The 15,586-nt window shown below is 45.4% G+C and overlaps 2 protein-coding genes across 2 annotated transcripts in view; one reads left to right on the top strand and one right to left on the bottom strand.

Annotated features, from left to right (window-relative positions):
* PRR19 (proline rich 19) overlaps window positions 1-3,918 on the bottom strand; it is a 45,426-nt gene extending 41,508 nt beyond the window's left edge. Inside the window, exon 1 of the mRNA XM_073602037.1 lies at window positions 3,634-3,918. The gene's annotated coding sequence lies outside the window, so the exon portion shown is untranslated. The remainder of the gene's footprint in view (window positions 1-3,633) is intronic.
* Window positions 3,919-3,939: 21 nt separating this feature from the next.
* The window catches only part of PAFAH1B3 (platelet activating factor acetylhydrolase 1b catalytic subunit 3), a 44,601-nt gene continuing 32,954 nt past the window's right edge, over window positions 3,940-15,586 (top strand). The window contains exon 1 of the mRNA XM_073602038.1: window positions 3,940-4,150. The gene's annotated coding sequence lies outside the window, so the exon portion shown is untranslated. The remainder of the gene's footprint in view (window positions 4,151-15,586) is intronic.

Genomic DNA, 15,586 nt, shown 5'->3' with positions numbered 1-15,586 from the left:
CTGATTTTCATATGGTCAGTACACAAATCCGTCACACAAAAGTAGAAAGTACAAACACGCATGCTCGGAATCAATGCTCACCAAACACGAAATTAGCAGAAGGGGCTCAAAGGGTGGCGCTCAAGAGCTGGAATTCCTCATAGTACGTCACTACGTTGGTGTTTGTGGCATGACAATTGTGTACCGTTAGTATGTAAGACAAGATCCTGGCACGCACCCTTTTGACAAAAGTCAGACGCTCGGTTGACCAACAATCGTACCGTGTGTACGAGGCTTTAGGCTGTATTCAGACTTTCACAGAGAGGGAACAAGTGTTCCTGCTTGCGATTTTGGTTGATCGATTTGCACACAATTTTGTGAGTTGAATAGGGCGCATTTTTTGCCTGAAAAGAAGCTCCTGCTCCATTTCGGGCAACGAGGTTCACCAACAAGGTTCATGCCTGCCTTTTTTTGGCACAGCCTCCACTTTATTGATAAAATGTGGAGCAATTTCTATACTTACCTGGATCTGATGGTGGCTTTTCCACTGTTTGTTTACATTCAGCACTGCCAGTCTTCACTGTCCTGGCTGTGATGCCCGTTAGTGCCCCATAGACTTCTATGGGACCAACTCTGGTCCTGGGACACAGCCCTATGGCCTAGAGCAGTGGTTGACAACCTTTTGGACCTCACGAACCACTAAACTCACAATTTTGAATCCTACAGAGCACTAACATGAATTTGACATGCCTTATGCACGCAATGCTCCGCCTCTCTGCTCCCCTCCCCCTGGATTACACTGCTGCCTTATACACATAAAGCTCCGGTTCTCTGCCCCCAACTCCGGATCACACTGCTGCCTTATACACATAATGCTCTGGCTCTCTGCCCCCCTCCTTTGGATCACACTGCTGCCTTATACACACAATGCTCTGGCTCTCTTCCCCACTCCCTCTGGATCACACTGCTGCTTTATACACACAATGCTCCGGCTCTCTGCCCCCCTCCCCCTGCATCACTCTGCTGCTTTATGCACACAATGCCCGACTCTCTGCCCCAACTCCGGATCACACTGCTGCCTTATACACATAATGCTCCGTCTCTCTGCCTGCTGGCCCTGGATCACACTGCTGCCTTATACAAACAATGCCCGGCCCTCTGCCCCCAACTCTGGATCACACTGCTGCCTTATACACACAACACTCCGGCACTCTGCCCCTCCCCCTGGATCACACTGCTGCCTTACACACACAATGCCCCGCTCTCTGCCCCCTCCCCCTAGATAACACTGCTGCCTTATACACACAATGCCCGACTCTCTGCCCCCCTCCCCCTGGATCACATTGCTGTCTTATACACACAATGCTCCGGCTCTCTGCCCCCCTCCCCCTGGATCACACTGCTGCTTTATACACACAATGCTCCGGCTCTCTGCCCCTTCCCTCTGCCTCACACTGCTGCCTTATACAAACAATGCTCCGGCTCTCTGCCCCCCTCCTCCTGGATCACACTTCTGCCTTATACACACAATGCCCCGCTCTCTGCCCCCCTTCCCCGGATCACACTGCTGCATTATACACACAATGCCTGACTCTCTGCCCCCCTGGATCACACTGCTGCCTCATACACACGCTTCTTCTTCACCTCCTGCTCTCTGCACTACTCGGAGCCTCCCTCTGAATTCACAGCAGCCGAAACTACAGAGGAGGGATCGTGTATCAATGTGCAGTGATAGTCATAACTGAGAACAACACCGGAAACAACATTGGGCGGTATACATCCACCACAATGTTGATTTGCGGCAGAACCCCTGGGGACCACCAACATTTTCTCATGGACCACCATTGTTCCACTAGTTGGCGACCGAACACTTCAGGTGTAAAAACATGCGGCTGAGCCGCAATTTTAATGTTCCCCCCCAAAACTGCAAAGGCAGCCACACGGGGGTATACACATGCTGCAAAAATGCTTACATCCAGCTGGCGCTGTATGTAATCAAGCAGCGTAAGTGAGACCAGCAGATTGAGGTAAGTATACACCTGTGGGGGGGGTAGGAGGCAAAATGTTTTATATTGTGTGTATCCTTTAGAGCTCATTTACATTCAAGCATTGCGGAAAAACGTGTTTTCCCGCAAAGCACGTTACGTGTGTTGCAGTCCTTTTATATTTCAGCAGCATCCCAGTGCACTAAGGCAATGCACATCAACAAGCAGCAATGCGCCATAGTGTATGCCGGGTTTTTTTATAGGGCTTCTTCACACCATAAGGTGTGTCTGAGAGTGCTTTTTTTTTTGCACGTTCCAGAGTGGTGCGTTTTAGGCAGGGCTTTTATTCTCAGAGAATAGGTGCAGGAACTCCCCCTTACTGAGTCATCCTTTGTCTCCGCCCCCTACCCACCTCTGAGCATCGTCCCTCGGTTCCACCCCCTACCCGCCTCCCAGTACCACCCCTTGTAGAGAATACAGAACCAAGTATCATTTTGTGCTACTAAGTAATTTGTATGGAATTTGATAGACCCCGCCTCAGCAACAATAGATCCATCCACAGCAACAATAGACCCTCCAGCAACCAGCAGCAATAGACCTCTCCCACAATGGTAGATCCCCTGCCAGCAACATAAGCCCCCCCCCCCCCGCCAGCAACAATAGACCTACCCAGCAACAACAGACCCCCACACAAAAATAGATCCCCACCAGCAACAATAGACCTACCCAGCAACAACAGACCCCCACACAAAAATAGATCCCCACCAACAACAATAGACCTACCCAGCAACAACAGACCCCCACACAAAAATAGATCCCCACCAGCGACAATAGACCCTCCAGCACCCCTTGCCATTATATACATTCAGTGCTGGAGGTGCCTAAACAAAAAAAAAAAAAAGCCTTGGTTTTAGGCTTCCCATTAACTTTAATTTTCATTTATAAAATCGCGGCGCACCAAACCGCACAGTACTGCGGTACCAGGCGTTTCGGAGGCTGCAAACACGCCCGCGTTTGCTAGATGTGTGGGGGGTGCCATTAGAAATGATTGACCACTGTGAGCATCAGCGGGAGGCAGAGTTTTCGGCGTGGTGCAAGAAAACGCGCGCTTTCACACAATTCCCATACCGCAGCCAATCAGAACAAGCCTTCACACTTGCTGTGGAGCGTGGTGTCCTCTGAGGAGTGACCTGCATTCCGGATTGCTTTTCAGAGGGCATTTGACGGACGGCGAGGAGCCGTTGTATGGCCCCCTGATTGAACCCGGTAATGCTGCACCGCCAGTATGAAAGAGACCTGCGAAATGTTGGGATTCGTCCAATTTTTGGGGCATTATTTGCATTGAGCCGCCATCACACAACGCACCACATGTGATGGAAAACGTCCCTTAAATTGCAAAGGAGGCGACGGCGGGTAGATTGGCGCTGTGTGCAGAAACAATAACAGCGGAGAACGTGATTGGCTCATCGAAGAACACGCATGGAGCGCTGACAGTGTCATATTTCAGCTATGCATTCCTTCACATACAGAATGGGAGGAATTGCACCTTTTTTTAGTGTTATTCTTCATTGGCATGACAAAGGGCACCTCTCATACATGAAGACAATGTTATTGCCCATTGCCATGGGTGGGTGGCACTATGCATGTCCTTTAACACCTAATATATCACCTTAATGGAAGAGCCCAGCTGGCAGACAGCACCTATCACATTCACGTTGCCTAGCCACTCGGTAACGACCAGCTATTTCAATATGGCGGCACCACCGACAACTCTATCGCATGATGTTCGGTTAAACCGGTATACGCCACCACCGGATTCTATCACCCCCATTTTTAGTGACAATTGGTATCGTCCCCTTTATTGGCGAACGCTGACTGGCCTGGACTATAACGCCAAGAAGGGGTGGATATGTACATCCCTGTAAAGACTGACATGACTCAGCCCATCTCGTTGCGTCAAACGAAGACGAGACCACTTGATTTATAAAAATGGGGGTGCGCGGTAAAGTTGATGAGTGACTTCCTGGACGGGGCTAGCCGATGCCTGGCGGAGGGGGAGGCGAGCTCCTGGGCTCCCTTGAACAGTGGGAGGGTTGTCTGTGGATTCCCCCCGCAGTAGAAGGGGGATGGTGTGAGCCGGGGAAGGGAGGATTCCAGGACTGCAGACAGTGAAGAGGGATCAGCAGGTGAGGAGTGTGGAGTCCTTTATGATGATGATGATGAGGGGGGGGAGGGCTGTGTGTGTGTGGAGGGGGGGTGTCCCCTGTGTGCTGACATGGTGTCACCCTCACCTTTATAATTATAATGATGGCCTCACATTACAGCTTCATACTCAATGCAGCATCCCTGTATGGCCTGCAGTGTGGGGCCCATTGGAGCTGCTGCTTCTTGTAGGGACCAATCAGGTTCATTGTTTCCTCAGAAATCTAGGAAGGAAAGCCCTGGGGGCCCCATTCACACCTGAGCGACCCCGCAATAACGCAGAAAAAAACGTGCCATAATGTGCATCACGCTTGCGGTGGTGCAATTTTTTTTTTTTTTTTTTTAGGCCGCATTCGCACGCGAGCAACGCAGAAACATGTGAAAAATACACAAAAACGCATGTTGCGCCATTTTTTTTTTTTTTTTTTTTAGCCACTTCCAGCCCCGGGTCAGTTCTGCCATTTCACTCCTACATGTACAAAAATCTGTATTTTTTTTTTTTTTTTTTGCTAGAAACCCCCAGACATTATTATTATTTTTTTTTTAAGCAGAGGCTCTATACCAGTGATGGTGAACCTTGGCACCCCAGATGTTTTGGAACTACATTTCCCATGATGCTCTTGCACTCTGCAGTGTAGTTGAGCATCATGGGAAATGTAGTTCCAAAACATCTGGGGTGCCAAGGTTCACCATCACTGGCCTAGAGAATAAAATGGCGATTGTTGCAATTTGTTATGTCACACGGTATTTGCACAGCAGTTTTTCAAACGCATTGTTTTTGGAAAAAAAATACACTTTTTTTGTGAATTTTAATGCAAAAAAAAAAAAAACACACAATTTTATTTATTTTTTTGGCAAAATATAAAAGATGAAAAGATGATATTACGCCGAATAAATAGATACCTAACATGTCACACTTCAGCTCCGGAAGGTTTTACCCCCTCCCCCTTCATGACCAGGCTGTTTATTGCGATACGGCACTGCGTTATTTTAACTGATGAGTGCGATGCTGTACCCAAATACAATTTGATGTCCTTTTTTTTTTGCGCTATAAACCATAAAAGAGCATCAATTTTTAAAGAAGAAAAAAAAAAGTAAAAAAATTTCTTCATCAGTTATATATATATTCTACTATATATTTTTGGTAAAATAAATCACAATAAGCGTATATTGATTGGTATGCGCAAAAATTAAATCTATCCCCTATTTTGTAGATGCTATGTGTTTTTTTTTTTTTTTAATTTTTTTACTAGTAATGGCGGCAATCTGCCATTACTAGTAAAAAAAATAAAAAAATAAAAATGACATATAGCGTCTACAAAATAGGGGATAGATTTAACTTTTGCGCATGCCAATCAATATACATTTTTTTTTTTTTTTTTTTGGGGACTGCAACATTATGGCGGACAGATCGGACACTTTTAACACTTTCTTGGGACCATTGACATTTATACAGCGATCAGAGCTAAAAATAGCCACTGATGACTGTATAAATATCACTGGCAGGGAAGGGGTTAACACTAGGGGGCAATCAAGGGGTTAAATGTGTTCCCTCAGTGTGTGTTCTAACTGGGGGAGGAGACATATCATTGTTCTTACTTAGTAGGAATACACTGTCTCTACTCCCCTGACAGAACTGGGATTTGTGTGTTTACACACACAGATCCCCATTCTTGTTCTGTCAGGAGCGATCGCGGGTGCCCGGCGGACATCGCGCCCTCCGGGCATGCGCATCGGCTCCGGGGACATACGGCGGGCGCCTGCTATAACGTCTTAAAGAGCCAACTTATAGCTACGGCAATTTGCGCAGCCGTGCCAACCTGCCACAGTATAAGTGCTGCGGCTGGTCAGCAAGCAGTTAAACACACCCAATGGAAAAAAAAATGTAAAAAAATTTAGGCCAATATGTATATGTAGACTTTTTATTTATTTATTTTTTACTAGTAATGGCGGTGATCAGCAATTTTTAGCGGGACTGCTCTATTGCAGCGGACAGATTGGACACCTGACACTTTTTAGGGACCAGTGACACCCATACAGTAATCAGTACTAAAAATAGTAGGGGCTAACATCAGGGGCGATCAAAGGGTTAATTGTGTGCTTGGTTACTGTGGGGGAGGTGCTTGTATTAGGGGAAGGCAGAGATCCGTGTGCTTTGCAGAAACATAGGATCAATACCTTCCCTGCTGACAGAACAGCAGTCTGCCTTGTTTACATAGGATGACCACCGATCGATGGGTCCCGTCGGATATTGAGTCCGTGAGATCCGCCGACTGACTCACGTTGTGTCCAATCACAGAGGGAGCGGGTTGCCAGCGGCGCAGGAGATGTATATCTATATTATACATAGAGATATATTTATATCTCTATCTATACAGTATACAGTCGGCAAGCAGTTAAAATTGCGCACACTCGTGGAACGGCCTCAACTTCGGTACTTAAAAATCTCCATAGGTGACACTTTAACCACTTGCCGACCGCCTAACGCACATATACGGCGGCAGAATGGCACGGGCAGGCAGAATCACGTACCTGTACGTGATCTGCCTCCCGCGGGCGGGGGGTCCAATGGACCCCCCCCCCGGTGCCAGCGGCGGTCAGCTTGTGACTGGGAGCGTCGGGAGGCGAGGGGGAGACCATCCGATCGTGGCCCCCCCTCGCGATCGCTCCCAGCCAATCGGAATCCTCCCCTGCCTGTGTGTAGTTTTACACAGGCAGAGGATGTGATGTCATCTCTCCTCGGCTTGGCAGTTTCCGTCCAGCGCCGAGGAGAGAAGACATGTAAGTGCACAACACTACACACAACACAGTAGAACATGCCAGGCATACTTTACACCCCCGATCCCCCCCCCCCCCGATCGCCCCCCGATCCCCCCCCAATCACCCCCCCCCCGTCACAAATTGACATCAAGCAGTATTTTTTTTTTTTTTTTTTTTTCTGATTACTGCATGGTGTCAGTTTGTGACAGTTACAGTGTTAGGGCAATGAGTATTACCCCCCTTTAGGTCTAGGATACCCCCCTAACCCCCCCCTAATAAAGTTTTAACCCCTTGATCACCCCCTGTCACCAGTGTCGCTAAGCGATCATTTTTCTGATCGCTGTATTAGTGTCACTGGTGACGCTAGTTAGGGACGTAAATATTTAGGTTCGCCGTCAGCGTTTTATAGCGACAGGGACCCCCATATACTACCTAATAAATGTTTTAACCCCTTGATGGCCCCCTAGTTAACCCTTTCACCACTGATCACCGTATAACCGTTACGGGTGACGCTGGTTAGTTCGTTTATTTTTTTTAGTGTCAGGGCACCCGCCGTTTATTACCTAATAAAGGTTTAGCCCCTGATCGCCCGGCGGTGATATGCGTCGCCAGGCAGCGTCAGATTAGCGCCAGTACCGCTAACACCCACGCACGCAGTATATGCCTCCCTTAGTGGTATAGTATCTGAACGCATCAATATCTGATCTGATCAGATCTATACTGGCGTCCCCAGCAGTTTAGGGTTCCCAAAAACGCAGTGTTAGCGGGATCAGCCCAGATACCTGCTAGCACCTGCGTTTTTCCCCTCCGCCCGGCCCAGCCCACCCAAGTGCAGTATCGATCGATCACTGTCACTTACAAAACACTAAACGCATAACTGCAGCGTTCGCAGAGTCAGGTCTGATCCCTGCGATCGCTAACAGTTTTCTTGGTAGCGTTTTGGTGAACTGGCAAGCACCAGCGTCAGGTTAGCGCCAGTACCGCTAACACCCACGCACGCACCGTACACCTCCCTTAGTGGTATAGTATCTGATCGGATCAATATCTGATCTGATCAGATCTATACTAGCGTCCCCAGCAGTTTAGGGTTCCCACAAACGCAGTGTTAGCGGGATCAGCCCAGATACCTGCTAGCACCTGCGTTTTGCCCCTCCGCCCAGCCCACCCAAGTGCAGTATCGATCGATCGATCACTGACACTTACAAAACACTAAACGCATAACTGCAGCGTTCGCAGAGTCAGGCCTGATCCCTGCGATCGCTAACAGTTTTTTTTGGTAGCGTTTTGGTGAACTGGCAAGCACCAGCCCCAGGCAGCGTCAGGTTAGCGCCAGTACCGCTAACACCCACGCACGCAGCATACGCCTCCCTTAGTGGTATAGTATCTGAACTGATCAATATCTGATCTGATCAGATCTATACTGGTGTCCCCAGCAGTTTAGGGTTCCCAAAAACGCAGTGTTAGCGGGATCAGCCCAGATACCTGCTAGCACCTGCGTTTTGCCCCTCCGCCCGGCCCAGCCCACCCAAGTGCAGTATCGATCGATCACTGACACTTACAAAACACTAAACGCATAACTGCAGCGTTCGCAGAGTCAGGCCTGATCCCTGCGATCGCTAACAGTTTTTTTGGCAGCGTTTTGGTGAACTGGCAAGCACCAGCGGCCTAGTACACCCCGGTCGTAGTCAAACCAGCACTGCAGTAACACTTGGTGACGTGGCGAGTCCCATAAGTGCAGTTCAAGCTGGTGAGGTGGCAAGCACAAGTAGTGTCCCGCTGCCACCAAGAAGACAAACACAGGCCCGTCGTGCCCATAGTGCCCTTCCTGCTGCATTCGCCAATCCTAATTGGGAACCCACCACTTCTGCAGCGCCCGTACTTCCCCCATTCACATCCCCAACCAAATGCAGTCGGCTGCATGAGAGGCATTTTCTTTATGTCCTCCCGAGTACCCCTACCCAACGAACCCCCCCCAAAAAAGATGTCGTGTCTGCAGCAAGCGCGGATATAGGCGTGACACCCGCTATTATTGTCCCTCCTGTCCTGACAATCCTGGTCTTTGCATTGGTAAATGTTTTGAACGCTACCATTCACTAGTTGAGTATTAGCGTAGGGTACAGCATTGCACAGACTAGGCACACTTTCACAGGGTCTCCCAAGATGCCATCGCATTTTGAGAGACCCGAACCTGGAACCGGTTACAGTTATAAAAGTTAGTTACAAAAAAAAGTGTAAAAAAAAAAAAAAAAACACAAACAAAAATATAAAATAAAAAAAAAATAGTTGTCGTTTTATTGTTCTCTCTCTCTCTATTCTCTCTCTCTTGTTCTGCTCTTTTTTACTGTATTCTATTCTGCAATGTTTTATTGTTATTATGTTTTATCATGTTTGCTTTTCAGATATGCAATTTTTTATACTTTACCGTTTACTGTGCTTTATTGTTAACCATTTTTTTGTCTTCAGGTACGCCATTCACAACTTTGAGTGGTTATACCAGAATGATGCCTGCAGGTTTAGGTATCATCTTGGTATCATTCTTTTCAGCCAGCGATCGGCTTTCATGTAAAAGCAATCCTAGTGGCTAATTAGCCTCTAGACTGCTTTTACAAGCAGTGGGATGGAATCCCCCCCCCCCCCCCCATCGTCTTCCGTGTTTTTCTCTGGCTCTCCTGTCTCAACAGGGAACCTGAGAATGCAGCCGGTGATTCAGCCAGCTGACCATAGAGCTGATCAGAGACCAGAGTGGCTCCAAACATCTCTATGGCCTAAGAAACCGGAAGCTACGAGCATTTTATGACTTAGATTTCGCCGGATGTAAACAGCGCCATTGGGAAATTGGGAAAGCATTTTATCACACCGATCTTGGTGTGGTCAGATGCTTTGAGGGCAGAGGAGAAATCTAGGGTCTAATAGACCCCAATTTTTGCAAAAAAGAGTACCTGTCACTACCTATTGCTATGATAGGGGATATTTACATTCCCTGAGATAACAATAAAAATGATTTAAAAAAAAAAAAATGAAAGGAACAGTTTAAAAATAAGATAAAAAAATAATAATAATAAAGAAAAAAAAAAAAAAAAAAAAAAAGCACCCCTGTCCCTCCTGCTCTCGCGCTAAGGCGAACGCAAGCGTCGGTCTGGCGTCAAATGTAAACAGCAATTGCACCATGCATGTGAGGTATCACCGCGAACGTCAGATCGAGGGCAGTAATTTTAGCAGTAGACCTCCTCTGTAAATCTAAAGTGGTAACCTGTAAAGGCTTTTAAAGGCTTTTAAAAATGTATTTAGTTTGTCGCCACTGCACGTTTGTGCCCAATTTTAAAGCATGTCATGTTTGGTATCCATGTACTCGGCCTAAGATCATCTTTTTTATTTCATCAAACATTTGGGCAATATAGTGTGTTTTAGTGCATTAAAATTTAAAAAAGTGTGTTTTTTCCCCAAAAAATGCGTTTGAAAAATCGCTGCGCAAATACTGTGTGAAAAAAAAAATGAAACACCCACCATTCTGTAGGGCATTTGCTTTAAAAAAATATATAATGTTTGGGGGTTCAAAGTAATTTTCTTGCAAAAAAAAAATATTTTTTTATGTAATCAAAAAGTGTCAGAAAGGGCTTTGTCTTCAAGTGGTTAGAAGAGTGGGTGATGTGTGACATAAGCTTCTAAATGTTGTGCATAAAATGCCAGGACAGTTCAAAACCCCCCCAAATGACCCCATTTTGGAAAGTAGACACCCCAAGCTATTTGCTGAGAGGCATGTTGAGTCCATGGAATATTTTATATTGTGACACAAGTTGCGGGAAAGAGACAATTTTTTATTTTTTTTATTTTTTTTTGCGCAAAGTTGTCACTAAATGATATATTGCTCAAACATGCCATGGGAATATGTGAAATTACACCCCAAAATACATTCTGTTGCTTCTCCTGAGTACGGGGATACCACATGTGTGAGACTTTTTGGGAGCCTAGCCGCGTACGGGACCCCGAAAACCAAGCACCGCCTTCAGGCTTTCTAAGGGCGTAAATTTTTGATTTCACTCTTCACTGCCTATCACAGTTTCGGAGGCCATGGAATGCCCAGGTGGCAAAAAACCCCCCAAATGACCCCATTTTGGAAAGTAGACACCCAAAGCTATTTGCTGAGAGGTATAGTGAGTATTTTGCAGACCTCACTTTTTGTCACAAAGTTTTGAAAATTGAAAAAAGAAAAAAAAAATTTTTTTTTCTCGTCTTTCTTTATTTTCAAAAACAAATGAGAGCTGCAAAATACTCACCATGCCTCTCAGCAAATAGCTTGGGGTGTCTACTTTCCAAAATGGGGTCATTGGGGGGGGGGGGGTTTGTGCCACCTGGGCATTCCATGGCCTCCGAAACTGTGATAGGTAGTGAGGAGTAAAATCAAAAATTTACGCCCTTAGAAATCCTGAAGGCAGTGATTGGTTTTCGGGGCCCCGTACACGGCTAGGCTCCCAAAAAGTCCCACACATGTGGTATCCCCATACTCAGGAGAAGCAGCTAAATGTATTTTGGGGTGCAATTCCACATATGCCCATGGCCTGTGTGAGCAATATATCATTTAGTGACAACTTTGTGCAAAAAAAAAAAAAAATTTGTTACTTTCCCGCAACTTGTGTCAAAATATAAAACATTCCATGGACTCAACATGCCTCAAAGCAAATAGCTTGGGGTGTCTACTTTCCAAAATGGGGTCATTTTGGGGGGGTTTTATGCCATCTGGGCATTTTATGGCCTTCAAAACTGTGATAGGTAGTGAGGAGTAAAATCAAAAATGTACGCCCTTAGAAATCCTGAAGGCAGTGATTGGTTTTCGGGGCCCCGTACGCGGCTAGGCTCCCAAAAAGTCCCACACATGTGGTATCCCCGTACTCAGGAGAAGCAGCTAAATGTATTTTGGGGTGCAATTCCACATATGCCCATGGCCTGTGTGAGCAATATATCATTTAGTGACAACTTTTTGTAATTTTTTTTTTTTTTTTTTTGTCATTATTCAATCACTTGGGACAAAAAAAATGAATATTCAATGGGCTCAACATGCCTCTCAGCAAATTCCTTGGGGTGTCTACTTTCCAAAATGGGGTCATTTGTGGGGGTTTTGTACTGCCCTGCCATTTTAGCACCTCAAGAAACAACATAGGCAGTCATAAATTAAAGGCTTTGTAAATTCCAGAAAATGTACCCTAGTTTGTAGGCGCTATAACTTTTGCGCAAACCAATAAATATACACTTATTGACATTTTTTCTACCAAAGACATGTGGCCGAATACATTTTGGCCTAAATGTATGACTAAAATTGAGTTTATTGGATTTTTTTTAGAACAAAAAGTAGAAAATATCATTTTTTTTCAAAATTTTCGGTCTTTTTCCGTGTATAGCGCAAAAAATAAAAACGGCAGAGGTGATCAAATACCATCAAAAGAAAACTCTATTTGTGGGAAGAAAAGGGCGCAAATTTCGTTTGGGTACAGCATTGCATGACCGCGCAATTAGCAGTTAAAGCGACGCAGTGCCGAATTGTAAAAAGTGCTCTGGTCAGGAAGGGGGTAAAACCTTCCGGGGCTGAAGTGGTTAAACCTTTTTACAGGTTACCTGTCTAGGGTTAGAGGGGGTCTAGCACACAAATTATTGCTCTCGCCAGAACTTTCGTAGCGATACCTCACATGTATGGTGCGAACGCCTTTACATAAGTGAGTGCAATCTACGTATGCGTTCGCTTCTGCGTGCAAACACTAGGGGCGCTTTCATTTTTTTTTTTATAATTATTGTTTATTTTATTTTTACACTGTGCCTTTTATTATTTTTTTTAATCACTTTTATTTCTATTACAAGAAATGTAAACATCCCGGTCCTCTTTAGGCCTCATGCACACTGGATGTTTTTTTGACGTTTTTTCAGCAGCTGTTTTTGTCAGTAGACATTTTTTTTTCTACAGTCATTAAACTCTCCATCATGTTATCCTATGTCTCCATGCACACATAGACTGTTATCAGCAGTTTTGGGCAGTGGCGTTTTTGAGCAGTAAAAATAACCCAAAACTAGTGGGTTCTGAGACGTTTTTCAGCTGTAAAAACGCACTAATGCTGATAAACGTCGCTAAACGCTCAAAAACAACGCTCACCAGCATTTTTTAATGTTTTTGATCCATGAGGAAAAAACAAATCAAAATTTCCTTAAAAAAAAAAAACGCTAAAAAACGCTATTGCAAAAACGTTGAAAAAAGTTGAAAAACTGCAAAGTTACTGACGTTTTTTATAATGTTATTTTAACGTCCAGTGTACATGAGGCCTTATGGAGAGATGTGGGGTCTATAACACAGGAGGTATCTCCCGTACCCTGGCGTGAGATCAACAAAAATAAACATTGATTTCAGACTTTCCAGAGATAAAAACTGGCATTGTTTACATCTGCCAGAGCCGGATGTGATGTCATGTCGTCACTTCCGGCCTCCCAAGGTCATAGAGATGGCTGGGGACTATCTGGTCTACAGACAGCTCTATAGTAATCTGGCACTGCAGCTGGAGCTGATCGCACAGGAGAGGCACTGGTGGGGGGGGCGTCCCTCGTCCCGCGTCTCCTCCCATTGTCTGTAAAAGCAATCCAGTGGCTAAAAAGCCCCTAGGATGGCTTTTAGGAGGGGATTGTTGGGGAAAACAAAGATATGTGAATGATGCCTATCGCTGCACCCATCATCTAGGTGTCCCTTCAACCTAAGGATGTCATCTGACGTCCTCCGGGTGGGAAGTGGTTAAAAAAATCAATTGAACCCAAAAACAAACATTTTTTATTGCAGCTTACCAATCAAGATGTGATGGCTGCATTAGTTTCCTTTTTTTTAGGTTTTCTTCCTTTTTATTTTTATCTGGTGATCCAGCCAGCAAGTCCTGTTGTTTTTTAAAATCTCTAGTTCTCCAGCAGAATATATCAGTTTACATCAGTGGTTCTCAACTCCTGTCCTCAGGACCCACTAACAGGCCAGGTTTGCAAGATAACTGAAATACATCACAGGTGATATGATTTGCAGCTCAGTGATTGCAGTATTCTAGTCTGCATCTCCCCAAGGTAATACATAAAACCTGGTCTGTTAGTGGGTCTTAAATACAGGAGTTGAGAACGACTGATTTACATGGGTGAGACAAACCATATACCACTGGCAGGGGTGCTTACAGTAAGCAGCTTTAATTTATCCAGGGGTCTCAAACTGGCGGCACCTTCAGCTGTTGCAAAACTACAAGTCCCATCATGCCTCTGCCTGTGGGAATCATGCTTGTAACTATCAGCCTTGCAATGACTCATGGGACTTGTAGTTTCGCAATAGCTGGGGGGGGCCGCCAGTTTGAGACCCCTGATTGTAAACCCTATAACCTAAAACGAAAAAAAAAAAAAACTGCTGTAACTAATTATAAAGTGTGAGCTGGAGTTTGGCTTCAATTTGTCAGTATATCTAAATCTGCTAATACATTTAACACTCCCCTCCGCCCAGACTGAGAACAATGCTGTTTAACCACTAGCCGACCAGCACATGATGATTTACATCGGCGCAATGGCACGGCTGGGCAAATGGGCGTACAGGTACGTCCCCTTTTAGACGCGGCATTGTGTGCTCTGTGACCCTGCCCACGAGTCCCGCAGACTCCATGTCCGCCGGGGGCCCGCGATCGTCTCACGGAGCGGAAGAACAGGGAGATGCCTTTGTAAACAAGGCATTTCTCTGTTCTGTCTAGTGACATGACAGAGATCACTGCTTCCTGTCATCGGGGGCAGTGATCGCTGTCATGTCAGTGGTAGCCCATCCCCCCCACAGTTAGAATCACTCCCTAGGACTCACTTAACCCCTCGATCACCCCCTAGTGTTTAACCCTTTCTCTGCCACTGTCATTTACACAGTAATCCGTGCATTTTTATAGCACTGATCGCTGTATACATGACAATGGTCCCAAAATCGCCACCATAATGTCGCAGATCGCCGCCACTACTGATAAAAAAAATGAATAATAAAAATGCCATAAAACTATCCCCTATTTTGTAGACGCTATAACTTTTGTGCAAACCAATCAATATACGCTTATTGCAATTTTTTTTTTTTACATATTAAATATGTAGAATACGTATCGGCCTAAACTGAGAAAGAAATTTGTTTTTTATATATTTTTTTTGAGGATATTTATTATAGCAAAAAGTAAAAAATATAGCTTTTCTTTCAAAATTGTTGCTCTTTTTTTTGTTTATAGCGCAAAAAATAAAAACCGCAGAGGCGATCAAATAGCACCAAATGAAAGCTGTATCTGTGGGGAAAAAAAAGAACGTCGATTTTGTCGCACAACCGCGCAATTGTCAGTTAAAGCGACGCAGTGCCGAATCGCAAAAAGTGCTCTGGTCAGAAAGGGGGTAAATCCTTCCGGGGCTGAAGTGGTTAAAGATGCCCCCTGTGCTCCTTCCTCCAGAGTGGAGGCACTGTAACATGGGAGGTGTGTTACTGGCCAGATCACCAGGGGAAAACGGGGGGGGGGGCAAAGAAAAGAAAAGAAATGCAGCCAGCACATCTAATTGGTAAGCTGCAAAATGTTACAGAATAAAAGCCAAAAGTTCTGGCGCACAGAAGGGTGTGTGTCGCAATCAAAGGAAGGCTCTAAGCGTTTTTTTGG

The sequence above is a fragment of the Aquarana catesbeiana genome, linkage group LG10 (assembly GCF_042186555.1).
Source record: "Aquarana catesbeiana isolate 2022-GZ linkage group LG10, ASM4218655v1, whole genome shotgun sequence".
NCBI lineage: Eukaryota > Metazoa > Chordata > Amphibia > Anura > Ranidae > Aquarana > Aquarana catesbeiana.
This window is presented reverse-complemented; position numbering and strand designations above follow the sequence as displayed.